The sequence below is a fragment of the Globicephala melas genome, chromosome 3, assembly GCF_963455315.2.
Source record: "Globicephala melas chromosome 3, mGloMel1.2, whole genome shotgun sequence".
Taxonomy (NCBI): Eukaryota; Metazoa; Chordata; class Mammalia; order Artiodactyla; family Delphinidae; genus Globicephala; species Globicephala melas.
The window spans coordinates 126,158,639-126,184,913 of NC_083316.1; the positions used below are offsets into that span (position 1 = coordinate 126,158,639).

A 26,275-nucleotide genomic window follows, 5' to 3' on the forward strand; every position below is an offset into this window, starting at 1 on the left:
TATTTATTCCATAATTAATAAGGTCAGACACCTCTTTGTGGATTGCTTTGCGCATTTGCGTCTCTCTTGTGAATTGTCTGTTTATATTCTTTGAAAGAAAAACCTTTTTTGTTCTCGAACACTGAGTTCCGCAGTAAAGGAGGTTTGTTGGCTGAGTCTGGAGCAGTGTGGTGTAAGTTCCTGCTTTGGATGAGAGGAGTCTTCTTTGACAGCCCTTTCTCTCATGTCCCATGTTTAATCTACCAGGAAATCCTGTTGGATCTACTTGCAAAATATAACCAAATTTTGAGCACTTCCTTCTCTCCCAACTAATGCCACCTTGGTCTCAGGTACCAGTTATCTTTCACCTCTTAACTGTGACCCCTGCTTCTACTTTAGTCCCTCATGCCTGAGGGACTATCCTCCACAGAGCATCCGTACTGATCCTATTAAAACATGAGTCAGATTCTGTCAGTCCTCTGCTCAAACCCTCCAAATGGCTTCAGTCAAAGCAAAAGCCAAAATCCTCACAATGACCTAAAGGCCTATATAATCTGCCCCCACCACCCATTTTCTCTCATCATTACATCCCCTTGTCACCCACCTGTCTCCCCTCACTAACTCTACTCCAGTCATACCAGCCTCCTTGCTCTTCCTAGAATATGTCAGTGGTGTTTCCACCTTTGGGCCTTTGCACATGCTGTTCCCTCTTCCAGTAATAATCTTCCCTTAGATTATCGCTAATAATGGAAAGGCTTGCTCCCTTTCCTCCTTCATGCCTCTGCTCAAATCTCTCCTCAACAAGGCTACCCTGCCCTCTCTATTTAATTCTGCACCTGCCCCACCCCTTTCCTCACACCCCTATACCCTTTACCTTGCTTGACTTCTTCTTTCATAGTACTGGTCATCTTCTAACATAATAGGACATTTACTTAGGTACTACGCCTGCCTTTCCTGCCAGAATGTAAACTCCAAGTTGGTCGGGATCTTTATCTGTTCTGGTCATCGATGTATCCCAAGTATCTAGAACAGTGCCAGGTACCTACTAGGTGATCAGTAAGTATTTACTAAATGAATGAATCACCTATGAGCGGTGGTGGTAGATATGTTTCCTGTGCTCACAGTACTGATAGCGCGTGGGGTTGGGTGGGATGGGAAAAACAGACAAGGCAACTGCGAAGTAAGAGCCCGCAGAAAGTGGTTCCTGCAATTCCTCCAGCCTGATCTCCCATCCCTCCTCCCTCACATACAACGCCTCAGCTGTTTTTTTGTTTGTTTATTTGTTTGTTTGTTTGTTTTTGCAGTACTCGGGCCTCTCCCGTTGCGGAGCACAGGCTCCGACGCTCAGGCTCAGCGGCCGTGGCTCATGGGCCCAGCCGCTCCGCGGCATGTGGGATCCTCCCGGACCGGGACACGAACCCGCGTCCCCTGCATCGGCAGGCGGACTCTCAACCACTGCACCACCAGGGAAGCCCCCCCAGCTGTTTTTAATTCCTTCAGCTCTCCAAGTGCCTTCCCACCCCAGGACCTTTGTGTATACATGTTCCCCACCCAGACCATTCGTTTTGCCTTTGTTTAGGTAATTCCTACCCAGTTTTCAAGTCCTAGCTTTGTGCCATTATTATTGTATCTCAGAGCTTGGCACTGAGTAAGTGCCCAATGAAGACATAAGTTTCAACATACATTTAAAAAAAAAATTAACTCCAGAGTCACCATGAGCTGGGGTGGGGAGGCCAAGGGTGGAGTAAATTTGGGGAGGGTGGGGTGGAGATTAGGTGTTCAGTCTTAGGCCTGAGTTTGAGATGTCTATTGTATATCTAAGGTTTTGGGGGTAGGTGAGTTTGGAATTGAGGAGAGGGTCTCGGCTGGAGGTGTAAATTTGGGAGTCTTCAGCATCTAGATGGTATGAGACTACTTGTGACCACCCAGGGGCTGAGTGCAGATAGAGAAGAGGTACAAGGATGGACCTTTAAAGCGTGGGGACAAGAAGGAGATAGCCAAGGAGAAAGCAGTGGGGAGCAGTGAGATGGGAGGAAAACCCAGAGAGGGGGTGTCCAGGAAGCCAGGTGAAGAAAGGGAATCAAGGAGAAGGGAGCAGGCAGCTGTGTCCGCCTGCTGAGAGGTAAAATAAGATGAGGGCTGAGAATGACCACTTATGTAGCAGCTTGGAGGCCACTGGGGACCTTGGCAAGAGGTCAAGGTGTGTGTGGCAGGGGTCGGGGGAGGGGAGTGCAAAAGCTTGAATGGAGCCGATTCAAGAGAGGAAGGGAGGTATAGACAGCACTTGAGTTTTGCTGCGAAGGTGTGCAAAAGGGCAGAAGAATGAGGAAGCAGGATCAAGAGGCTCTTTTCTGTTTTCTGTTTTAAGATTGCATCAGTAACAGATATTTGTATACCAATGGGAATGGTCTAGTAGAGACTGAAAAAAGTTGATGATGGTGCCGTGTCCTTGAGCAGGAAGAGGTGACCCACTCTAGTGCACAGATGGAGGTAGCAGCTTTAGATAGGAGCGTGGATAGCACATCTGTGCAAACGGGGAGTAGGGAGATGCTGGAGGGTAAGCACACTTGGGAGTGGGAGCTTGAGAACGTTCTCGTCAGGGAAGTAGGAGGCGAACAGCTGTGAGGCTGGGGGTGGGTGGATATTGAAGATTGAAGGTGGAGAGAAGGTTTGAAACCTCACCAAGAGCTAGGGGACTAGGGGGTGATTCCAGGGCAGCATTAAGGGTCCACTGGACGTTTTCTCCAGCCATGTTCTGCTGCATGGACGCAGGCATGGAGTAGGCAGAGGGCTGGATTTAACCAGGGTTGTGGTTTTTGCCAAGAGAAGACAACTTGAGAGAAGAACAGGGGATTGGAGGCTGAATGTACAGGAATGATTTTCGCCACTGAGCAGGCACTGAAGCTGGGGTAATTGGGGTAGTGAGAGCATCAAGGGGGTGAGGGGGAGCAGAAAGGTGGTGGGAACAATGGATTCGAGGTCCCATTGGGGTAAGGGATGGCTGAAGTCCAGGTACCAGCTGATACTTTGAGCTGGCGATCAGGGACAGGGGGCGTGAGATTGAGATAATGGATTGGGGAGGAGTTTCAGACCATGGCAGTGAGTGGCTGACATGGGCGGGGGGAGGGGGGGACAAGATCAATAGGAACAGGTCAATGTACCAGAGGCCAAGGTGATGGCAGCAGCATCTCTGTGAATATTGGAATGACCAAGAGCTACAACAGGAACAAGCTGATTGAGAGTGACACTGAGGCCAGGGGCAAGCCCTCAAAGACGGGAGGCTGTGCCCCAGAGGCTGGTAGACATCTGCTCCCAGGGGAAGGTGTGGGTGCTGCAGGGTGGAGACGAGATTCAAAACGGGCATCCTTTAGGGAGGTGGGAACACAGACAGCCTGAAAGGGACAGTGAGGGGCAAGGAGGACAACATGCCTGTGGTTTCTCCCTCCACTCTCCCCATTTTTTCTCCTGTCCATGGGCTATGGAAGAGAAAGGAGAAGCCACTGGGAGGTCTGCAGGGGAACGCAGCATCCTCAGGGGAGAGCGGGTTTCCTACGGCAAGACGGAAGCGTTCAGAGAAAAGACTGGGAGAGAGGAGGTTCCACTGCAGGTGTTCTGGAATTCCTGAGGGCATCCGAAGGCCTTAAGGCGGGCGTTGAGGAGGAGTCCGACGGGGAACTGGGGAGGGGCTGCCCAGAGCCCCTAGGGACCGGAGTGCAGGAGACAAGGGAGGCCCTAGGTGTGGTGTGGAGGAGAGATGCAGTGTGAGATCAGTGACCTGACACCGAAGTTGCTCCGTGAATAGTGGTAGCAACAATAGCCCTCACATTGAACCCTTACGACAGACCAGAGCCCGTACTGAGTTGCATATATCCTCTCATTGAATCCTCTCGATAACCCTGTAAGACAGAAATTTTTATCCCCCTCATTTTACAGCTAAGGAAACAAGCAGCCAACAGCCATCAGCAGTGGTGCCAGGATCGGAGCCCAGACAATCTGACTCCAGAGCCCCAGTACTTTTAATCTCGGATCCAGGCATTTTTTACGTATTTGTTGAGTGGATGAAGGGAGAACAGAGAATTGGCTTTGAGAAATCCAGACCTTTTCCTGCACCCTCAAGGACAGCCTGGAAGGCCCCATACTTCCCATTCTTAGCAACAACTCATATTTTAATTTGCCCATGGGCTTCATCCCTTGGAAGGAAGTTCTGCATGAGCGCGCAAGGGGAGAGTGGGGAGAAGAAGCTGTGGCCCAGAGAGGGTGAGTTAGGTCACCAGAGAAACACAGCCAGAGGTCAGAGACTAACGGCAGCTTAGTGGGTTTCTGGGGCTTGAAGATGGGGCCCAGCCTGAAGCAGCACCCTGAATCCTTCCTGAAACCCCTCAGTTTCCATCTTCCACAGGCTGTGACCCGCCTGCTTCAGATTTTTTTTTTTTTTTTTTTTTTTTTGCCACGCTGCAGAGCTTGTGGAATTTTAGTTCCCCAATCAGGGATTGAACCCAGGCCTTCTGCAGTGAGAGCCCAGAGTCCTAACCACTGGACCACCAGGGGATTCCCCTGCTTCGGATTTTTACAGAACTCACCCGCAGTCTGAGCTTATGGGCCCCAGACTCTCTCAGCACTTAGCATGCAGAGGGGAGCGTTACAGGGTCTGCAATCAATGTCTTTGTCTAAGGAGGAATGGGGGCAAGAAACACAGTGTGTGGATCTAGTTTAGCAACATGGGGTGAGGAGGCCCATGGGGCCTGAGGAGTGGAAGGGAGGGCTGGAATGCCGGCTCTCGCCTAGGTGCCCGCTAGATGGCGCCCGATCACCACGCTCCTGGGGGAAGGACAGGCCTTGGCTGGGGCTGGTATACTGGGGAGAGGAGGGCCGGGGAGTTAGCTTTGTAGTTTCTGAGCCCCAAGGTTGGTTAGGGAATGTAAATGTAAGTGAGTGAGTGTGTGTGTGTAAATCTTCGCTTCTTTCAGGACGTCCACCTGGGACGTGGTTGTGATGTGGCCTTGGTGTACATTCTCCCTTAGTGCCTCATCACACCCCCAGGAGCTCAGATTATTATACTCATTTTCCAGAGTGGGAAGCTGGGGCAGAAGAAGGTTGGGGATGAGCCCAAGGTCGCTCGGCTGGTGCAGAGTGGAGTAAGTGGACAGAGATCGCCACCAGGCCTCCTAGGACGGATCTGGGCCCCTGTGCTCTTTGCCACGTGGCAGGACCTGTTCTGAGTCACCCCAAATGGAAGAACAGGACCCAATGGGCTGGTGGTACCAGGTTACGGATCCTGGACATTTATCCATTTAGCATATTTGTTGAGTACCTGCTATGTGCCAGGCACTGTGCTGGGCATTGGTGAGTGATAAAGCAATGAGTAGCGTAGACATGAAGGTACAGTCTAGTGGGGGAGACAGCCAGACATCATACCAGTAAGCCAGCTGACAACATTACAGATTATGGTAAGTGCTGTGGAAACAGGCGGACCCGAGAAGGTCACAGGGTGGGTTCACACTTAGAGGGGCAGGGACAGGACTTTGAGTGCAGACATGAGGCCGGCAGAAGAAACAGCATTCGGGCAGAGGCGAAAGCCAGTGCAAAAGCAGCCAAGGTGGAAAAGAGCTGACGGACCGCATGGAGGTGGGGGGCTGGCGAGGAATCATCCAGGAGGCCGGGAGCCTGGCGAATGAGGAGCGTGTGTTATAACCTACATACTGTGAGAAGGGAGAGGAGCTTTAAGCAGGGCGTGGCAGGCATGTTGTGATTTGTGTATTTCAAAGTCCACTGACTTTGTTTAGAGATTCAGGTGAAGATGATCACGCAGGTGAGAGACGTTGATGGCTCGGAGCACGATGGCAGCTGTGAAGGTGAAGGACGATATCTAGATCTGAGAGTGACTTTGGAAGTAGAATTGGTAGGATTTTCAGATGGATTGGATGCAGGGGTGAGGATGATTCGAGGTACCAAGCTTGAGCAATGGATGGACAGGGGGTCCATTTCCCAAGGTGGGAGAGCCTGGGGAGGTCGTGACGTGGGTGGAGGGAGGGAACCAAGCTCAGGCCCTGTTATCTTTGAAGCCACCAATGTGACATCCTAGTAGAAAGATGGGGCAGGCAGTTGGGGCTCGTTGGAAAGGTCGAAAGCTGCTGATGTAACTTCAGGAGCCTCTAGATTGTATTTAATACCAAGGGATTGGATGAGCTCACTGAGCCCAAAGTCCAGGCAGCTCAGTAACGGGAGGTAGTGAGGGTCCCATTGCTGCAGGTGTGCAGGGGAGCCGGGCTGATGTCTCTCATGACTGCTAGAGAGCAGGGGGGGCCTCTCTGAGGGAGGTGCAATGAAATGGCCTCTGAAGGACTCCGGGTGGCCCTGAGGCCGCGTGGAGGAGCTGGACATGCCGACTCTGCCTCTTTGCCTGGTGAGATCTTCCTTCCCAGTAGCACTTCCCCCACTGCCATCTGGCAGGGCCCAGAGACACAGACCCTGGGGTGGGACTGGGGGGAGGGCAGCCTCTGGGATGGGGCTGTAATTTCAGCTGGGAGCAGGGCTCCTGAGTTTCAGTGCCACCTGGTGTGAGGTTCCTCTTTCTAGCACCTCCCCCATGACTGTCTCTGCCGACATCCCCACCCTGCACTCCCCAGCTGCAGCTACTGAGCCTTCCTCAAGGCCCAGGTAGCATTCCACTTGGACCGACATTGAGTCAGGTAACAGAGCATCCCAGGGGAGGGGGTGTGGGGTGGTAATTGGAAGGGGCTGCCAAGTTTAATTAGTGGTTGTGAAGCCCTGAAACCTGCATCTGAGAGGCGCCCCCAGACTTTCATCTTCAAAACTTCCCCACCAGCCTGGATGAAGGGACGAGGGAGGGGCCAGGTATTAATAGTAATTATTAGTTTCACTAATAAAGAGGAGAAACGGGATTATCACCAAGCCCAACGCATCCTCCCCTCTTTGTCTACCTCTTCTGTCCTTCCTCTGGCTCCATTTCCTTTCTCTTTCCACTTTTCCTCCTTCTTCCCCTCTCCTCCCTCCCTCTATCTTCTTTTCTTTTTCTCCAGGCCTTGCCTCTTCTGTCTGTCCTCATTTCAAGGCCTCAGGATCCGCCTGCCCATCTGGATCTCATCAGCTTTCTGTGTTGGGATGTCTGGAGCACCAGGACATTCAGGGAGAACCCCTGTGCTTATCTGGGGTGCACAGGGAGGGTGTGGGGCAATGTTGTGGGGAGAGGGGGGTGGAAGGATGTCTATGTCCATTCATTCATTCACTGTTTTACAAATAGTTATTGAACACCTACTGTGTGCCAAGCACTGGCTTGGGCCTCTGGGATTCAGTGCCGACCAGGACAGACACGACCCTGCGCTGGGGAGCTGACATTCTACCGGGGAAGATGGATAATAGACAGTAAACTGACAAGTACACTTGAGGTCACAGATTGATGCCCACTTGGAAGGGATAAACAGCAGATATGATGAAGAGCTAAGTGGGTGGCCACTTGAGGCTGGAGGACCAGGGGGGCATCCCTGAGGAGGTGGTGTTTGGGCTGAGAGCTGAATAATGAGAAGGACCTCATGAGAGAATGATTGAGAAAAGTGTTCAGGGCAGGGAGAACAGCCTTTGCAAAAGCCCTGAGGTGGAGAAGATCATGGACCTTGTGAGGATGTGAAAGGAGGATGAGGTGGCAGGAAGGGAGGCCCAGAGGAAGAGGCCAAGGTGAGCTGAGGTATGCAGGCCCCCTGTGCACTCACCCGGGCCTCATGCATCATTGAATGCTCTGTTGTCCCTGTCTTTGAATTCTTAAGTTTTGAGCAAGGGGTTCTGCATTTCCATTTTGTACTGGGCCCCATCAATTATGTAGCTGTCCCTACTTGGGGAGGTCAGCAAACGACGTGAATGTCTAAAAAAAACAGGAATGTCTGTAGAAATATGAAGGTATGAAGGCTGGTGCGCTAACATTTGGTAAATGAAGGAAGGAAGGAAGGAATTTGTGTGCACACATGTGCAACCTCATCTGTGAGGGTGTCACAGGGTCACGTAGGCCTAGACCAGGTATGCTGCTCACACACAGACATGGCCCCAACATGTCCCAGAGTCCTGCAGTACCTGCTACATTTCCCAGGGCCCGTTGCCGGAGGGGCTCCGAGGGGCTATGTGCACCAGGCCCAAAGCAGCACCCTAAACAGGGGATGGTGAGGCCAGGCTTGCTCCAGGCCCTGTTTTGGGAAATAAGATGACTCCTCTACCCCAGGTGGAGGTGGCCCTGTCTTTCCTGTAAGACCTGAGACTTTGAAGCCGGACAGATTTGAGTTCAGATCTCGTTCACATCCTGACTAGTGGATGCAAATAACTGGACTTTGGGCGTGTGATTTGCTTCTCTGATCCTCAAGTTTCCTCATCTGTAAAATGGGGATCACTACTTAGAATTCCTGAGAGGATTAAAAGAGGTAATGAGAGGAAAGTTCTTGGCAGAGTCAGAGCTTGGTAAATATTTGCAATAATAATAATAGTTATTATAATCATACACTCTCTGGAGACTTGGGTAAACATTTGCTCCTGCCCCTAAATGTCTGCATAATCATGAACAAGTCCCTTAAATCCTCCTGGGCCACAGCTTCCTCTTCTGTTAAATTGGGGTGATAATAAACCAACTCATCTCTAACCAGGGTGGTCAGGGTGATCCCACACATTCACTGTGGAGCTTCTTTGAGAACTGATGTGCCCATGTGAGTTGTTGGCACTTTCCCGACCCCCACCTCCCCCATCTCGGGGCAGGCTTTCTCCAAATATGCCCCCTCCACAGAGAGAAAATAGGCTCCGCCTCCCCCATTCTTGGCAGCACATAGAACCCAGTCCCTGGATTCCCAGCCCTGAGTTCTTGTCCTCACACTGGAAAGTCTGCCTGGGAGTGAACCTCAGGGTCAAGGTCTGAGGTTGGGCAAGGAAGAGGAAGGTCCACAGCTGGGGCAGGGGAGGGGGAGGATAAGCTAAAGGAAAACAAAGGAGTTGGAGCCCAAGTACCAGGTGGCCTTACTTCCTGCCTCCCTCTGGGCAGGAAGTAGCCAGAAAGCTGTGAGAATTAATCTCTGACAAAGGACCGGGGTGACAGTCTTGGAGTGGGTAGAGCTCCCACTTCATCTCCCACATACACCCCCAAAGGCTGATTTGCGGGAGCCTCCGAAACCCATGGGAAGCCCTGAACAGCACCAGCACTAGCCCGGGAAGGGGAGCACCCTCCGTGACGGGAGTCCTGGCCAGAGGAGCCTGGAAGGGAGAGCTAAAGGGGTCCTCGGCCATCCGCAAGTGAGAACCATGGGGTCTGGGGGCAGGAAGGCTGGCTCCACGTCTAGGTGCTACGGCAAACCAGCAATGTGACCACGGGGTTACTTAGCCTCTCTGTGCCTCAGTTTCCTCATCTGAAACATGGCGATAATAGTCACACCTCAGAGTGTTGCTGGGAGAACTAGGTGCTCTTAAGGTTCTTAACAAAGCGTGACATAGTGAATGCTTCAGAAAGGTTAGTTATTATTAAGGGCTTTAAAAAATGAGGCTACCCTGTGAGCTGTGACAGAATCTGTCAGATCTCCGGAGAGACTAGTTCAAAGCCTTCCCCTATATTTTGCTATATTCTTGGCTGGCAAAAATCATTCATTCATTTCCTTATTCAAAAAATATTTATGGAGCATTTTTATGACAGCGAAGTATGGCAGATGGGGGCCCCCAAAACTGATCAGTTCTTGGAAGGGCATTTGAGCAAGAACTAACTATGGGCTTAGTTGATGTACACTCAGACGCCCACTGCCCTGGAGATGGGTATCAGCCAGTTCCCCCGGAGAGAGCCCAGCTGAAGTCACAGACACGAGATCACAGAGCTACTACATAGCAGTGCTGGGACTCAACCCAGGTCCACCTCACTCCAAAGCTGATGCCTTTCCAAATCAGGATTCCAGGGCTACCTTCCTGCGGCACGCCCCTTCCCCCCACCTCCGCGCCTCCACGTTGGCAGAACCAGATCCCTAGAGGCCAAAGGTCGGACTGTTTTCTGCGGCCCGTTGTAGCAGGATTTTTGTCATTTCCTCTCTGGTTCTCCTGACCACGCAGAACAACCTTGGGGCTTTCCTCCGAGGGGAAACCCAGCCTGGAAGCAGCCCAGCCTGGAAAATATGGCTACGGGTAACTGCTGACCTTTGTCTCCTCAGCTGCAGAGCGTCTGGGTGCCTGGGAGTGGAGCAGGATGGGGGGGCGGGGGTGGGGTGGGTGTACTCCCTGAATGGGTGCTGAGCCAATGATTCCCCAGGGGCCTAGACCCAGCCTCCCTCTGGCTCTATAGTCCGAGACAGGTCATAGCCCCACTCTGGGCCTCAGTTTCCCCACCTGTGAAATGTGGGGCAGTAACAAAACTCCAGCACCAGGTCCTCTGCATGGCCTTCGTGCTGGGAGTTGATGGGCTGACGGCACACCCTCCCTCCCACCTTTCCTCTTGGGCTCTCATGAGGTTAAATGGGACTGTGGCTGTGAAAGGACTTTGAAATAGAGGACAGAACTGGATACCAGCAGATGCAGAAGCTGATTGATGTCAACCGAGACCCTCCCCACCCAGCTCCAGCTTCTGCCTCACCCAGACTCCTGCCTGTGCCCCAGTGCCCATACTCGGGACCCTTTGTAGGGCCTACGGGCCTGCTGCAGCGGGAGCCTGGGAAGAGCCTGGTTGGAAGCAGGACACTCCGGGCCTTGCACAAGCATCCCGAAGCCAAGAAGTCACCCGCCTGGATAAACCCCTGTGGGGCCTTCCAGCAGCCTCGCTAACACCCTGCCATTCCAGGTTTGCGTCTTGACTTTCCCCACAGGCAGAGGTGGAACCGGGAGTTTGAGAGTAGGAAGAGGAGGCCCATGGCTAAGCAGGAGGCATCCTTCTGGCAGATCACAACACTCGACTTATGCCTGGGGGGGAAATCTCTTCTGCTTTTGGGCCTCACTTTCCCCATCTGCATTGTTGAGGCTATATCACAGGACCACTCTGAACCTTCTGAGGTGCAATGGGTGGGTCTCTGGGCCCTAGGCTCGAGCAGATGGAGACTAGATCCATCCTCAGGGGCTTCCATCTGGGATTTGAACCACACTCCCCAGCTCCATCTGCTCCAGCAGCCTCCCCAGATGCTCTCCAGAGTGGACAGAAACCAAGGCTGGGGGGCCGGGTCACGCCCCCTCCCCAGGAGGACTCAAAGGCAGGAGTCCCACTGCCAGGCTTGTGTGCACGGATGGAGAAATGACGAGCCGGAGGGATGGTGGGAGAGGCAGCTCCACGTGGAGAGGCCAGTGCCCTGGTCACACGGGCACGCCCACCCCTCTAACACCGGCTGGGCCAGATGGTGGAGGCAGCTGAGGGGAGGGTTCCTTGCTCCCCTCTCCCCCGACCCAGGGGCTTTGAAGGGGCCTAGATTTCTTTCCACACAAAAGACATGTGGGGAGAAGCCTTCTCCATACGCAGACTTGGGGCAACATTTTAATCTGGTGGAATCGCAGTTGTAGCATTATAGAACGTGAGTATGCTGCAGAATTCTAGAATCTCAGAGGCACAGCATCCCAGAATTTCAGACAAGTGAGTCATAGATTTTAGGTTTCCAAACGGTGCCATCCAACACTGTAGCCACTAACCACATGTGGTTATTGAGCCTTTGATATGTGACTACTCTGAATGGGATGGGCCGTACATGTAAAATACACAGTGGACAGTGGATTTTGAAGACTTGGTACAAAAGAAAGAATTTTAAACATCTCATTAATAATTTCTTTATATTAATTACACAGTGGACAGTGTAAAATACAAAGTGGACAGTGGATTTTGAAGACCTGGTATAAAAGAAAGAATTTTAAACATCTCATTAATAATTTCTTTATATTAATTACATGTCAAAATGATAATATTTTAAATATATTGGGTTCAATACAATGTATTACTAAAATGAATCTCACCTTTTTTTTTTTTTTTTGCTTTTAAAACATGGCTACTGGAAAATTTTTAATTTCATGTATTTCATTTCAGAATTTTAAATAGAATTTTAGAACCAGATTTCCAGATCTTTATATTGCTAGCTGACTTTGAGTCTTAGACACTAACTCTCAGAGCCTAAAAGAATCTGAGAAGAATCCTGATCCTTCTCCCACCCAGTGCAAGGATCCTCTAGCCCACCCTGACCAGCACTGACCAGCCTCTGCCTACCCCTTCCCCCCACCTTCCCCGTGGAGAACTCACTGCCGCCGTGGCTGCTGGGCTTTTGGAATGGTTAGAGTTCCTGGGTGTCGAGTGGGATCTGCTTCCTGCAGCTTCTTCCACCCTCATGGTTGGTTCCCAGAGCATCTTCCAGGGCCTCCCAGAACAGGTCTGCATCCTTCTCCCCATGAAAGGTGTGGAGTCTGAGTCCTGCCCCTCCCTCCTCTCCCCCCAGGCCACTGTTCTACAGGCTGCAGGGTCTACCTCGACACCTGTTCCTACAGGTGAGTTTCAGGGAGCCTCTGCTCCAGATGGCCCTCTCTGCTTCCCCATTCCTCAGCAGAACTGTTCCTGGGACGGACCCCAGTGACAGAGTGAGGATCCTTCCAGCCTCTCCCAGTTTGTAGAGTATTCTGTTTGTCTGTCTGGGTAACTGGCCTGCACTGCGTGGTCTCTGAGCCCCACCCTGTTCCCAGCTCTAGGAAGATGTGTGATGGGTGACTCCAGGTGCTAGGATGTGGGGTGACACAGGAATCAGCAGGTTGATTTAGGGTGCTTCAAATCTGCCTGTAGAATGCTGTTTTCAATTTTAAGAGATTGTGGGGAGGAAGAAGGAAGAGGCTTTCCTACTGACAGAGTCAGGAATTCCAAGGCAGTACTAAGTGGCAATGACTCACTCAGAGCACCTCAGCAATTCAGAGGAGGAAGATCAGAGGTCAGTCAGGGAAGGCGTCCTAGAGGAAGTGGGACTGGAGCTGGGACTTGAAGGAAAGGAGAGGGTAGTTAGAGTTGTGAAGAGGTGGAGAGGAGGGTATTCTGGGCAGAAGGAATGCTGGGCACACGTGGCCGGTACCCAGGCCTTGAGGGTCCCAGGCTGCCTGGAGTAGAGGGGTAAGAGGGCGGGCGGTAGGGCTGTGAGGGTGGGCTCAGCTGGCTGAGGGCAGCCTGGGAGTTGGCCTCTGGGGAGGGGTGTGTATGTACAATAGAGGGGGAACTCCAGTGAGCTATAGGGGAGTGCTGGATAAAACAACAGTAACAACTATAGCTATGCCAGGCATGGTGCTAAGTGGTTTCCTAATATTTCCTTTAATCTTCTCAATAACCCTACGATGTAAGTACTATTATCCCCATTCTACAAATAAACAATTGAAGCCACGTTAAGTGACAGTAAGTGAAGGCTGACCTTGGATTTCCACACAGAATAGTCTGGCTCCAGAGCTCTTAAGCACTGGAAGGAGGGCAGGTTGGGGGAAAGGGAGGTGGGTGGGGTGAGTGGTGTATGCAGTGGATGGGTGAATGCGTGTGACCATGTTGTGTGTGAATGGGGGGCGGTATCCCTGCCATTTCCCTCCTGCCCCCTCCCGCAACCCCAGCTCCATCTCAGGACAGACCCAGCCCAGACAGGTCTGTGTGAAGAGGAGGCCTTGGAATGATAAGAATTTCCATGCCTGTTGGAGCAGATAGCCCCAGACAAGAGTCTGGCCACCATGCCAGTTCCAGAGCCAACTTCCCACTGGGGTCAACACTGCCCTTCCCCCCATACGCTGGCACATCTCCAAGGGCCCAGGAATGATGTCTAGACTTGACCCTGGGCATCCTTGCCTTACTGGTGCCCCCTTCTTCTCAGCTTCTGATGCACACACAGCTGGGCAATGGGGAAGGGTCGTCGTAGCTCGGCTGCCTCGCTGGTGATGGGGGCAGACCCCTGTTCCTCTCTGGGCCTCAGTGTCTCCATATCTGTAAAAAGGCAGTTTGGATTAGTTCAGGAATCATAAACGAAGATGACAAGGTAGCCCAGGAGGAGAATGCAAACGAATGAGGGAGGCTGGGTATGTGTAAGGAGTGCAGGGACCCAGGAGAACTGGACAGCAACCTCCAGACCAGGTGGCCTGGCCCAGCCTCCCTGCTTCACTTGCCAGAGGTGCTGGGACCCTGAGCCACATTTTCTTTAACTAGAAAGTGGGGGTTGTGGTGCCCACCCCCTACCCCATGGGAGTGGTGAGAATTAACTGGAATAATTGATGGGAATCTTGAGAAGAAATGTCCCCCCCTGCCTTTGATGAATGTAATCTTTTGATCTGAGTCATGTTAAAAGGATTTAGCTCCAAGCTCATACAGCTCAATATCAAAAAAAAAACAATCCAATTTAAAAACGGGCAGAAGACCTAAATAGGCATTTCTCCAAAGATGACATACAGATGGTCGACAGGCACATGAAAAGATGCTCATCATCACTAATTATTAGAGAAATGCAAATCAAAGCCACAGTGAGGGATCACCTCACACCAGTCAGAATGGCCATCATCAAAAAGTCTACAAATAATAAATGCTGCAGAGGGTGTGGAGAAAAGGGAACACTCCTACACTGTTGGTGGGAACGTAAATTGGTGAAGCCACTATGGAAAACAGTATAGAGGTTCCTTAAAAAACTAAAAAAAAAGTTACCATATAATCCAGCAATCTCACTCCTGGGTATATATCTGGAAACAATGAAAACTCTAAATTAAAAAAGATACATGCACACCAATGTTCATAGCAGCACTATTTACAATAGCCAAGACATGGAAGCAACCTAAGTGTCCATCAACAGATGACTGGATAAAGAAAGTGTGGTATATATGCACAATGGAATATTACTCAGCCATAAAAAAGAATGAAATAATGCCATTTGCAGCAACATGGATGGACCTAGAGATTATCATACTAAGAGAAGTCAGAAAGAGAAAGACAAATGCCATATGATATCACTTATATGTGGAATCTAAAAGAATAATACAAATGAATCTGTATACAAAACAGAAATAGACTCACAGACATAGAAAACAAATTTATGGTTACCAAAGGAGAAGGTGGGGGAAGGATAAATTAGGAGTATAGGATTAACACATACACGCTACTATACATAAAATATATAAGCAACAAGAATTTACTGTATAGCTCAGGGAACCATATTCAATATTATTCTTATAATAACCTACAATGGAATATAATCTGAAAAATAATATATAACGGAATCACTTTGCTATACACCTGAAACTAACACAATATTGTAAATCAACTTTACTTCAATTTTTTAAAAAAGGAGTTAGCTCCTGGTGGTCAAGTGAAGAAATTGAAGAATGAGGAGGCCAGATAGTGGAGGAGTGGATGAGAAATGGCCTGGGGGTGAGGGCAAGGCCAGTGCTGAGCTCCTCTGGAGAGGTTTGGGAAGGAACAGTTCCGCCGCCGCCCTTAGCTTCTGCCCTCACATGTAGAGGGTTCTGCTCCCAGATTATCAGGCTGGAACTGAGCCCCGGACCCTGCCTTGCCCTCAGAGGACTTTGAGCCTATTGTGGTAGCGTCATTTAGAGACCACACACACTTGTATTTTTCTTTCGCCAGGTTGTAATTAGTGCATCACAATCAACACAGTAAAAAGGGAAATTAACCGATTTACATTTGTTTGCAGAAGCTATTATCTTCTCTGTGTGAGGATTCCAAAGATCTTTCACCCTTCATCTCCGTTCTCTTGGTCAAGTTGAACCTTCCAGGGACTTGGAAGAAGGAGGCGGTGGTCTGAAATGGTGTTTAGCTGCAGCTCGGCTCTCTGATCAGCTGAGGGGATCTCCCACGGTTTGGCCAAACCTCCATTTTCTCACCTTTGGGGGTGGAAAATCATCATCAAATGGGGGTGAAAAAGCCTCCACTGTGAAAAATCCTCAGGACTGCTGTGGAGTCCCCGGGAATTGGTTTACAGAATTGGGAAATGCTTTAGAAAACACAGGAAGAGTGCTGCACGTGCAAGGGATTGTGCTAGCTGAGTCCTTGGCCCAGGCAGCTCCTGGGAGTGAGGAATGGGCTGGGGAAGGCGGGACACACATCCTTGGGTGGGTTCTGCCTGAAACAGGAAACCTGGCCCCAGAGACGGGACTGCTTTGGAAACCAGCTGCAAGTGCTCTTCAGACAGCAGCAGCGTAGATGAAAGTGGGGGTGCAACAGGGAAGGGTGGGCGAACCCTGTGGAAGCGGGGGACTAGGGCACAGAACCCAGGTGGTCCTGCACAGTTTGGAGGCTCACTGCCCCCGGGCACTGGGAGGTGCGGTAATAGTGCTAAGAACTTAACCTTCGAGTTAGGTGGGGCTGGATTCGAAACCTCCTCTGCCACGCCTGTCTGGGTGACCTTGGGAAAGTTGCTTCACCTCTCTGAGCTACAACTCTCTGGGCTGCTCAATAACAAATGGCGGAAAGCAGGTAGTATGCACCAGAGTAAGCAATTAATTGCTGTTAATTACTCCCATCCCCCACCTCAGACAGTCTTTGGTTGCTTTTCAGAACAGTTTATATCCATTGTCCATCTGAAGCATGGATAACCTGCCCATTTCACAGATTTTTCTCCTTCATTTGCTTAACAGATATCAAGGTCTGCCAGAAAGCAAATAGTCCCTGTCCTTGAAGAACTGCGTGTGTGTGCGTGTGTGTGTGTGTGTGTGTGTGTGTGTGTGTGTGTGTGTGAGAGAGAGAGAGAGAGAGAGAGAGAGAGAGAGAGAGAGAGGGGAGAGAGGAGAGAGGAAACTGTTACACCATGTGGTCAATGCTGTAATTACGGTGACCATGTTCTCCAAACCACAAATCAGGTCACATGGTCTGACAGAGGCTATTTTCTGCCTCCACTGAAGTCCAAACCGTGAAATCACATGTAGTTACACATTCATTGAATCACCTTTTACTTTTTTAAGAAGCAAATGACATGAAATTTGGGTTCTCTGTGACAAATCCCACCATAGTCCCAGAAAATCACTAGAGCCGTGACGAAGTCCCATAGAGAGCCCTGGCAGGAACCGGAAGACTTCCCAGAGGAGGTGCTGCTTAAGTGGGGCCTTGAAGGCTGAATAGGAGGTCTCCAGGCAGGGAAAGAGGGGGTGATCTTAATGCCCTTGGGACAGGACCTACCCTTCCTGCTCTGTTATAGACAACCCTGCTAGGACCTGGCGGTAGGGGCTAAAGTAGGCAACAGTGTCTGTTTTCATTTACTTTTCACTTTCCTGTCCCAAAGACCTCCTGGGAAGCAGAATTGTTTCAGGCCAGTATAACGACATGGTTACATTGCGTCATATCTTCTGGTGCATTTACATGTTTGTCTCTGCAGTAGACCATACATTCCTTGAGGACAGGGCCCACATCTGTCATGTTCATCTCTATGTCCCTCTACTTTTCCTCCCCCACCAGGATGGTGTGAGGAAGACTATAGGAGAGGTACTAATCAATGTCAAATGACTAAATGAATGAAGTACCATGGATGGGCATGTTGTAGGGAGGCAGTGTTCTTTGTTTTGTGATGAATCTGTTGACTTTCATTTTATCTGTTTAGTTAGCAAATATGTGCTGGTTGCCTGCCCTGTGACTGTAGCTCTGTGTGGGGTTCCAGAGCTCAGCTGTGTCTGAGACAAATGTGGTCCTGCTCACACACAGCTTACACTCTAGAGAGAGGCAGCCGACAAGTAACTACAAGGATGATGAAGAGGGATTGTGACATGTAGACCAGGAAGTGGTCTGGGTTAGGGACAGAGGAAAAGCCCCAGGAGGAAATGAAATTTAACCTGATACCCCAAAAATAAAAATTAACCATTTAGCTAACATTTTAATAGTGCTTATCATGTGACAGACACCACTCTGAGGGCTTTACATGTTTAACTCATTTAATTCTCACGATTGTCCTAGGAAGTACAGACTGTTATCCCATTTTAGAGATGAACATAGAAAGTTTGAAAAACTGGCCCACCGGGACTTCCCTGGTGGCAAAGAATCCGCCTGCCAGTGCAGGGGACATGGGTTCAAGCCCTGGTCCAGGAAGATCCCATATGCCGCGGGGCAACAAAGCCCGTGCGCCACAACAATTGAGCCTGCGCTCTAGAGCCTGCAAGCCACGACTACTGAGCCCCCATGCCACAACTAATGAAGCCTGCACACCTAGAGCCCGTGCTCTGCAACAAGGGAAGCCACCTCAATGAGAGGCGCACGCACCGCAACAAAGAGTAGTCCCCACTCGCCACAACTAGAGAAAGCCTGCCTGCAGCAACGAAGACCCAACGAGCCAAAAAAAAAAAGATAAATAAATTTATTTTAAAAAAAATAAAAACTGGCCCACGGTCACACAGCTTGTAAGTGGCAGAGCCAGCATTCAAACCCAGGTAGTCCACACTCTGAACGAGGAATTAGTCAGGTAAAGGGGAAGGCCAGGCATACCACTTAGGACAAGAGGTAAGGCTGGACAACAAGGTGGGGAATTTATCCTGAGAGCAATGGGAAGGCATTGGTGGCTTTAAGTAAGAAATGGGCATGATTAGGTTGCATTAGAAGAGGCAAAGTGGGGGGGAGGGAGAGCAATGAAGGGGCTGTTAACACGGGCTGAGGCAGAGACAAGATGTTGGATTGGACTAGGGTGGTAGTGATGAAGAGGAAGGGATGGGGTTGGGTTAGAGCAGAAAACTGGAGGCGGAACCAGTGGCCCTGGCTCATGGATGGGATGTGGGGACAGGGGCTGGTGACAGATTTCTGGACTGGACACGTGAACTGGACACATAGGAGGAGGGAGAGAAGCGGGTTTGGGTGGATGCAGGTTTGGAAGTTCAGCCTTTGGTTTACAGAGTTGGATAAAGGGGACCTTGGGGCAGCCAAGGAGCATGTCAAGTGGCCAGTGGGGAGGACACTGGACTGAGGAGGGGGTGTGGGCAGGGGAAGTTACCAGAACAAAGAAGGGCCCCAAAGCTCTGGGAGGTGTGGGTGGGTCCTGAGGGGGTGGAGGAGCAGGGCACCTCGACAATCTTCCTCAGAACCTCCCAGGGTATGGTTAGAAATGCGAGTCCTCAGCTTCACCTAGACCCATGGAGGCCAATGCCCAGGGTGGAGCCTGGGCCTTGCCTTTTTGCAGGCTTTCTGGGTAACAGTGAGCTGGAGGGCCTTGGGCCCAACTTGGTGAACGGTAACTGAAGATTTGAAAAGAGTAGGAAGAGCTGTCGGTGATGGGGAGTCACCCCAGCTCACAGCTGTCCCCCCTCCCCCCTGCCAATGCTCGGGACCTGCAACTCCATTGGTGAGATACTGGCTTTCGCTCAGCTTGGGCAGGAGAATAGCTCCGTGACCTGACTGGCCTCCATCCCTCTCTACCCTCCCATAGCATCGCTCTTATTACCTCCCTCACCTACTTATAGCCTTCTCACTCCACCTGGCCCTCAGGATAATGTCCTTTCCTTTGGGCCCCTCAGAGAAGGTCACCCATAAACTGCTCCTAACCCACCTCTCCAGTTTTCTTGCTCATTCTTTCCTTCCTGCTTCCTCTACCCTTCCCCCCACCCCCCTCCATGCAACACTCAGCTTTTCCTGAACGCTTTCCATGTGGCCTGTAACAGGTTGTTCCTTGTACCAGGAATGTCCGTATCCCCGCCCTGATCCCCTCCGGTCCCTCCAGATCCTGCTCAGAGGCTGCCTCCCCCCAAAGTTCCCTTGTTCTGCTCCCCTCTTATTGTAGGCCATAGCACTTGCCCTGGGTCTCCCCAGCAGGCCCTCAGCTCAGCCAGCCTCCGGACACAGGGAGGGACATGCAGATCACCTCCAAACACACCCCGACACTTCTTGAGAGTGCAGACCCATGTCTCTTTCAACCCTGTTACCAAGAACACAGTGCCTGGCACAGGGAAGATGCTACAGGACCTCATGTGGATGAAAATAAGATTCTAGGGGCTTGTTTAACCTGCCCAAGACCCAGACAGTATTCAAGAACTTTAGATCATTGACCACAGGAACGTAGATTATAGAAGAGAATTTGCTAGTGGATGTTGCTTTCCCTGGCTAAATTGGTGGCATGGCTGGAGTGTGCACTAGGAAGTCACAAGCCTATCTTTGAACATCAGTGTGGGCCTGTGATCACCACCCTTAGGCTTAGTCCTACTGACTACACTCCATGCAAAGCTGTCACATGGGCATGACTGGGAGTCCAGAGCCTGGTCCCATTCCCCAGCATCAACCTTGCTCAGGCCTCAGCGTCTTTCCTCCTCCGAGACATGAATGGGCTGGCTGAAACCCCTTCCCCCCCTCCCCCCAGCACAGGAGGTTACCCGTTAGGGGAATTGGGATGATTCTGTCCTATTTTCGCATGTCAAGCTTGGCTTTTCTACCTCTCTTGGCTCTGCTTTGGTTGCTCATATTTTTTTTTAAGCTTTGCTCCTACAATTAGGTAATCTCGAGCCTCTGAAGGTCCTTCGGAAACCACCGATCCATTGTTTTCCAAATTTGCTAGTCTCACCCCAGGCCCACAGAGTCGGGATCTCTAGGGTGGCCTGGTGATCTACATCATTAGCAAGCTCCTTATGGCTCACTAATCAACCAATCAACTAATGACCCAGTCCCTCATTACAGGCAGGCTCATGGATGGTAAAAAGCCCCACCTGGAACAGTCAGATCTGAGTGCAGGCTGGGGCTCTCAGCCACTTCAGAGACTCCCAGAAATCATTTTGTGTTTCTGGGCCTCGCTGTTCTCATCTGTGTAATGACGATGACCAGTGTAATCTTGCCTAATTTGCAGGGTCCTTGAGATGGTTGCACTGGGGGTGGGAAACTGAGGCGCAGTGGGAGAAGAGATTTGCACAATGTCATCAACCTCTTCATTTGCCTGTTATGTGCCAGGCGCTGGGAATTCAGCTGGGAACAACTTGTTGGGGGAGATGACATTCTAGTAAACAATGCAACCAGTAAGTGAACCAGATAATCACGAAAAAGGAAATAAAGGGGTTTTCGAGAGTAAGGGCAAAGGGGTAGGTGGGGCTGGGAAGGACTGCCCAGAAGGGGTCACTCCAGCAGAGACCTGGCTGTTGGGGAGCCGTCTGAGGAGGCCCTGGAGGGTTGTCATCGGCCCAGTGTTGGTAGAGCCAGGAGGCCCCCTCGGGCCAGCCAGGGCGCTCCCGGCGGGCGCGGGTCTTTGTCTCTCTCGGTCTCTCTGCAGCCTCTCCGACCCCCAGTGCTGTTCCCTCTTTGACCCCCGAATAACTTGTTGGCTTCCCCCGGGCTTTGTTTCCCCAGGGTCACCGCCTCCCGGACTCCCGGCAGCCGCCTCGGGCCCTCGTGGGTCCCGCATCTGACACCCCCTCCGGCCCCCACCCCCTACCCGCTCTGAGACTGGGGTCAAAGGCAGCCTGCGTCACGTGGTCGCCGAGCAGCACCGAATCGGCCGGGAGAGCCGAGGGAGAATCCGGGTGGAAGCCGAGAAATCCAGCTCCGATAGCAGCGCCCGGTCCCGCCCCGGCCCCCGCCCCGGGGTGCGCGCCGCACGCCAGCCGGCCGCTCGGGCCTGTGGAGCAGATCTCCGGCCGGCACCCACGCTCCATCACGGGATCGAACCCCGCTCCCTCCGCCGACATTCGGGGAGGTAGGCGCCAGGGACGGAGTGGGTAAGGGGAGACAGGCTGGGGGCCCCTTGGCGCGCGGGTTCGCCCCTCTGTGCTCCGCGGGCCCGCGGTGAGCGAGGCGGCGCGCCCCAACTTGCAGTCTAAAGGGAGACCCCCACCTCCCACCGCGGGATGAGGGGGGAGGGTGCGCGCTGCCTCAGCGCAGTGCCGGGGACCGGGACTGGGGGCTGGGCACCGAGAGGGAGGGGGAGGGGGAGGGGGAGGAGAGCGGGCGGGAGGCGGGGCGGGCGGCGGCAACGCCGGCTGCGGCGTGGAGCGTGGGTGGGAGCTGCGGGAGGCGGACGCGAAGGGGTTAAGCCCGGTCTGGGCCACTGCCTGGCAGCGCACACACAGCCCAGGGGACCCAGGCGTCCGGCAGCTCGCCGGGAGTGCCCCCTGCCCCGGGTGGCGCCCCAGCCGTGGCAGGTAAGAGGCTGAGAGGGCCGGGGCGGGCCAGTCCCCTGTCGCCGAGCCTGCGGGGCCCGAGCCGAGCTGGGCGTGCAGGCCGCGCGGGGCCCAAGCGGCCGCCGGCGCAAGTTTGGTGCGGGCGGGCGCCGGGCGGGCTCGGAGAGTCTGCCGGGCCCCGCGCAACCGGGTGGGAGGACAAAGGGGTGGGGGAGCGGGCGGGGGCCGGGGGCAGGCCGGGGTGCCGGTGAGGGCAGCGCGGCAGCTGTAGGTCACGGATAATGTCACTCACGAGGAATGCCCCCTCCCCCTCCTCTACTCCCGAACAGGGGAAACTTTTGTCTGGCGAGGGACGGGGTTAGAGGCTAGGTCCCCGCTTCGGAAAGTGTAAGGCAGCCGGACCGGTTTTCTGTGGGCTGTGATCGGCCTGGTCTCTAACTCCCCTTCTCCCTCAGGTTCTCGGGAGCAACTGTACCCCTGCTTTGAACGCTGCCCTTTAACACCCTGGGACGGGGTAGGAGGGGGCGTACGTGGACGCGTGGGCTCTGGGACAGACTGGGAAATTGGCTCTTTCCCAGATTTAAGCACGCGGGTCAGCTAGGAGCCGTGCCAGGCCCAGGGGATACAGAATCCCACCATCACACCCGGGTGCTGTAAAACCGCCCCCACCCCCAACCCCTGCCCCAGAGCGTTTGGAATGGCCTGCGGCATTACTGTCCCTGGTTTGAGGTTCAGACTGACCTGGATGTCTGTCACTTCCCAGCTCTGTAGCCTTGGGCTGGTTCCTTACCTTCCCCTAGCCTCAGTTTCCTCACCTGTAAAATGGGCAAAGTATAGAATCAGCCAGAATAAGGATGAAATGAGAACCTGTGGTACCTTAGTAAATGGTGGCATGTTTATATTCAACAAGTATTTGTTGCATGTGTACTATATGTCAGGCCCTGGGCCAATTGCTTTAGATACATTATCTCATTTAATTCTCCCATGTTACTATTAGCAGCATTTTACAGCGGGGCAGAGGCACAGAATCCTAAAGGTCGCACAGCTGTGATGTGGTGGAACTTGGATTTGACTCCCCTCCCCCAGCCTGAGTCTCAACTACAAGGCTTTATAAGATCCTGCTGTGACCGAGCTCATTTTCCATTGAAATCATGAGGACACAGGCCGCTCTTCCCTTTACCCTTACCCTCAGGTGATGCTCCTTCTGTCTGGTACTGGTGTGGGCTGAGGTCTTGTGCCCTGGCTCTTGTTATTGTGGGCAGCTGGAGCCCAGGCCTGGAGCTCCGTTAAGGGTCCAAGTTCTGTTGCTGGCTGGGTCCGTGGTAGGAACGCTTTCATAGTATGGGTGGTGCAGGGAGGAGTGCTCCCTGGCTCTGGCTGGGGACAGCTGGTGGCTTTGTCAACAGGCCTCTCCTCAGCACCCAGGGGACCGAAGAGCCTTTCTACTCCATCCAGACCAGGTCACTTTCAGATCAGCAGGGGGCAGAGGTAGGGCCAGGAGTGGAGCCCGTGGGGTGATGGGATTTATATTGCAGGTGTCCTCTTGTTTGACTCATCAGCAGGGTCCTCATTGCGAAAGTAATGCCCCAGCCCCAAGGGTCCTTGAGAGCAGTAATGAAGGGTGGACTCTGAGCACATGTCTCAATTGCAGAATCCTTATGGAAAATGCATACGTGTGTGGGTTTCTGAGCCTAGGGCATGCATTTTCCATGTAAATAGCCCAGGAGTGAATGTGGGGTGGCCCAGACTTTCACTCACCTTAGTGCCCTGTGCTGGCCTAGCCTTTTGGTGGGGGTACCATCCCATGACTGTGGGTCAGGCTCTGAGCGGGGGCCTTGAGTAATTTCTAAAAAAATGGAAAACAAATTGCTAGTTAGTGAATGATATCTTAAAACAATGGAGTGGGAGCAGATAGCGAAAAAAAGTCCTGGGGAGAGGAAAGTTTGTGCATTACTCTTCTAACTTCTCCCAGGGCTGTGCCAGCACTGCTTCTGGAATTTGCAGTGTCCGTAGGCTTTTCCTGGGCCCTGAGGATAGGGGGTCCTCCTGGGCTGACGGTTCACTGCCAGCTGGTAGGAACAAGAGTGGAAATTCCACTACTTAGCTAGACTTTAAGGGGGCCCAGAAGTGTGGGGGATTGAGTGGAGGGGCTGAAAAGATTCCTGAGGGATGGGGATGACCCTAGGCGTGTGGTCAGACTCTCCTTGAGATCAGAGCAAGAGAATCAACAGGTGAAGGGAGGAGGAGCCAGCAAGAATGAAAAGATGGGTAGTGAGTCTCCTATCACAAGGGGTATACAAAGAACAGTTTTACAATCACAAGTTGAGAATGTGGTTAAGAATATGAAATCATAGGCTGGGGGTTGACCTAGGGGCCAACTGAGAGACCTGCACGTGAGACACTTAGAAATGGACTCTGGTCTTAGCAGCCCAGAGCTTTCTCTGCCCTGGGCTTTGGGCCTGCTTGACCCATCTTCTGCACTTTGGTGTCAAAGCCAGGCCTGCGAGTCCCTAGAGACTGGGCAGACTTCTGCTGGCTTGGAATTTGGTTTTGGGTATGGCTTGAAATATCTGGACTGTTTGGAGGACTTGGACATTCTTTACTTGGAACGTTAGGGTAATTTGTTAAATATGTATGGAAAATGTCTGTGGACGGGGGTGACTGGGAAATGAAATGAGGTGAGATGCTCCTGCTTTCTGGCTGGAGAGGCCGCTAATCTGACAGGTGAGGGAAGGCAAGGATCAAGTGATGGCGAAGAGGCAGGATGTGATCAGTGATAGACGGGCTTTGGAAGGTCAGTGGAGGGGAAAAGCTCTTCTGGTAGTTTATGTCGACAGGGCTTCCTGGGGGAGGAAGTGTTTGTGAGGGTGCAGGCAGTGGGAAAGGGGGCTGTGGGAGGCAAGATGGGGTCGTGGGGAGCTTGCAGTGTCCTCCTCGGGGGTTTGGATTTCAGTCTGTGGCTGGTGGAGAGGACAGAGGGTTGTAAGCAGCTCGTTGAGTCGATGCCTGTTACTGTGTCTTGTGCCAGGCTCCTTACAGACGCTCCATTGAGATCTCACAATACCCCGCAAAGTAGCTGCTGCTGGCCACCCCCAGCCCCACCCCATTTTCAGATGAGGAAGTGGAGGCTCCGAGGGGTCGAGTCACTTACAGAACTGTAAGTGAACAGGCTTGAACAGTTTCTGCCCTGTCGTGCTGCTCCTCTCAGGGGTCATTTGGCCAAAGGTGGTGCCAAGACTGGCAGGGTTGAGACCAGTTCAGAGATGATGCTAATTGTGGTCTTGCAGAAAGTTGACCAAAGGTCTGACTCAGGCCATGGGACTGAGAGGGAAGGAGAGGGAGGCTGCAGGACTTTGTAGGTATCTTGGGGATAGGGTCATCACAGGTGGTCTAGGGTTTGGGGAAGGACCCTTAAGTGGCAGTGTCACTGCTTTCAATTCCCTGCAGGGCTGTCTACTGGCAGAGGGCATAGTCTTGTCCTGTGTGGCTCTCAAGGGCAGAGACAGCACCAAGGGTGACAATGAAGCTAACGGGAATTAAGTGCCTGGGGAGGCAGCAAGGTCCCCATTGCTGACAGTATATGCAAAGAGGCCAGAGAGTTAGGGTGCCGGAGGCATGTACCGGAGGGTCATGGCTGGGTGACCTCTCTCAGTTCCCTTTTCACCCGAGAATCTTAGGGTGGTGCTCGGCCCACTTCTACTCCGTTTTTCTCATAGCTTTTCATAGCTGCCCCTTCTAGAAGTTCCCCTGCAGCGCTCTGCCTGGGAGAGCCCTTGCCCCATGGAAAACACTCAGCCCAGCTGACCTTTGAGGGGCCCCTCAGAATTTCTGGATCAGCCACCAAAGTCTGGGTTGCCAGGGACTGTGGTTTCACAGAGGACTGGAACCTTCTGCTTTCGTTTCTCAGTCTGTGAAATGGGTTCAGTCTCTCGTTCCTCAAATGTGAGGAAACAAGGCTGAATCACGGGTCAGGATGAATCAGTAGGGGCTGGAGGAAAGGGCTGATGGATTTGAAAGTGAGGAGTGGGAGGGGTGGGGTGCGTGGGCTGGGGGGCAGGGCTGTCCCCCTCCTTCCCCTCATTAGAGGGTAAAGCCGGGCCTCCCGGCCTGAGGGGTCACAAGCCAAGGTGCTTTCTCCTGCGTGTGGGGCTGGCACAAAGCTCTGTCCATCAGCTTCAGCTTGGAGGTTGGGAACTTCGAGGAAGGGCTGGATGTGGATGTCTTGGACTGTGTGGCCTCAGGGCTAAAGCCAGTCTGTCACCCAAGGAGTTACAGAGGGGCCTGAAGC

The 26,275-nt window shown here is 52.4% G+C and overlaps 1 protein-coding gene and 1 long non-coding RNA gene across 5 annotated transcripts in view; one reads left to right on the top strand and one right to left on the bottom strand.

Annotated features, from left to right (window-relative positions):
• Nucleotides 1–11,757: 11,757 nt before the first annotated feature.
• Nucleotides 11,758–23,318, bottom strand: LOC115840765 (uncharacterized). Of its 2 annotated transcripts, XR_011377349.1 has the most exons (5): nucleotides 23,174–23,318; nucleotides 22,729–22,802; nucleotides 15,603–15,804; nucleotides 14,612–14,646; nucleotides 11,758–13,903 (listed from the first exon to the last, which is right to left on the bottom strand). It is a non-coding gene; the product is annotated as an uncharacterized lncRNA (long non-coding RNA). The 2 variants fall into 2 exon arrangements; XR_009563494.1 differs by lacking the exons at nucleotides 22,729–22,802; nucleotides 23,174–23,318 and adding an exon at nucleotides 21,303–21,704.
• NDST1 (N-deacetylase and N-sulfotransferase 1) overlaps nucleotides 21,241–26,275 on the top strand; it is a 74,013-nt gene continuing 68,978 nt past the window's right edge. Inside the window, exons 1-2 of one of the 3 annotated variants that reach the window (XM_070045211.1) lie at nucleotides 21,864–22,008; nucleotides 22,985–23,179. The gene's annotated coding sequence lies outside the window, so the exon portion shown is untranslated. Of the gene's footprint in view, nucleotides 21,564–21,860; nucleotides 22,009–22,984; nucleotides 23,180–26,275 lie in introns of those variants that run through there. The other 2 variants (XM_030834104.3, XM_030834103.2) reach the window with 2 other exon arrangements.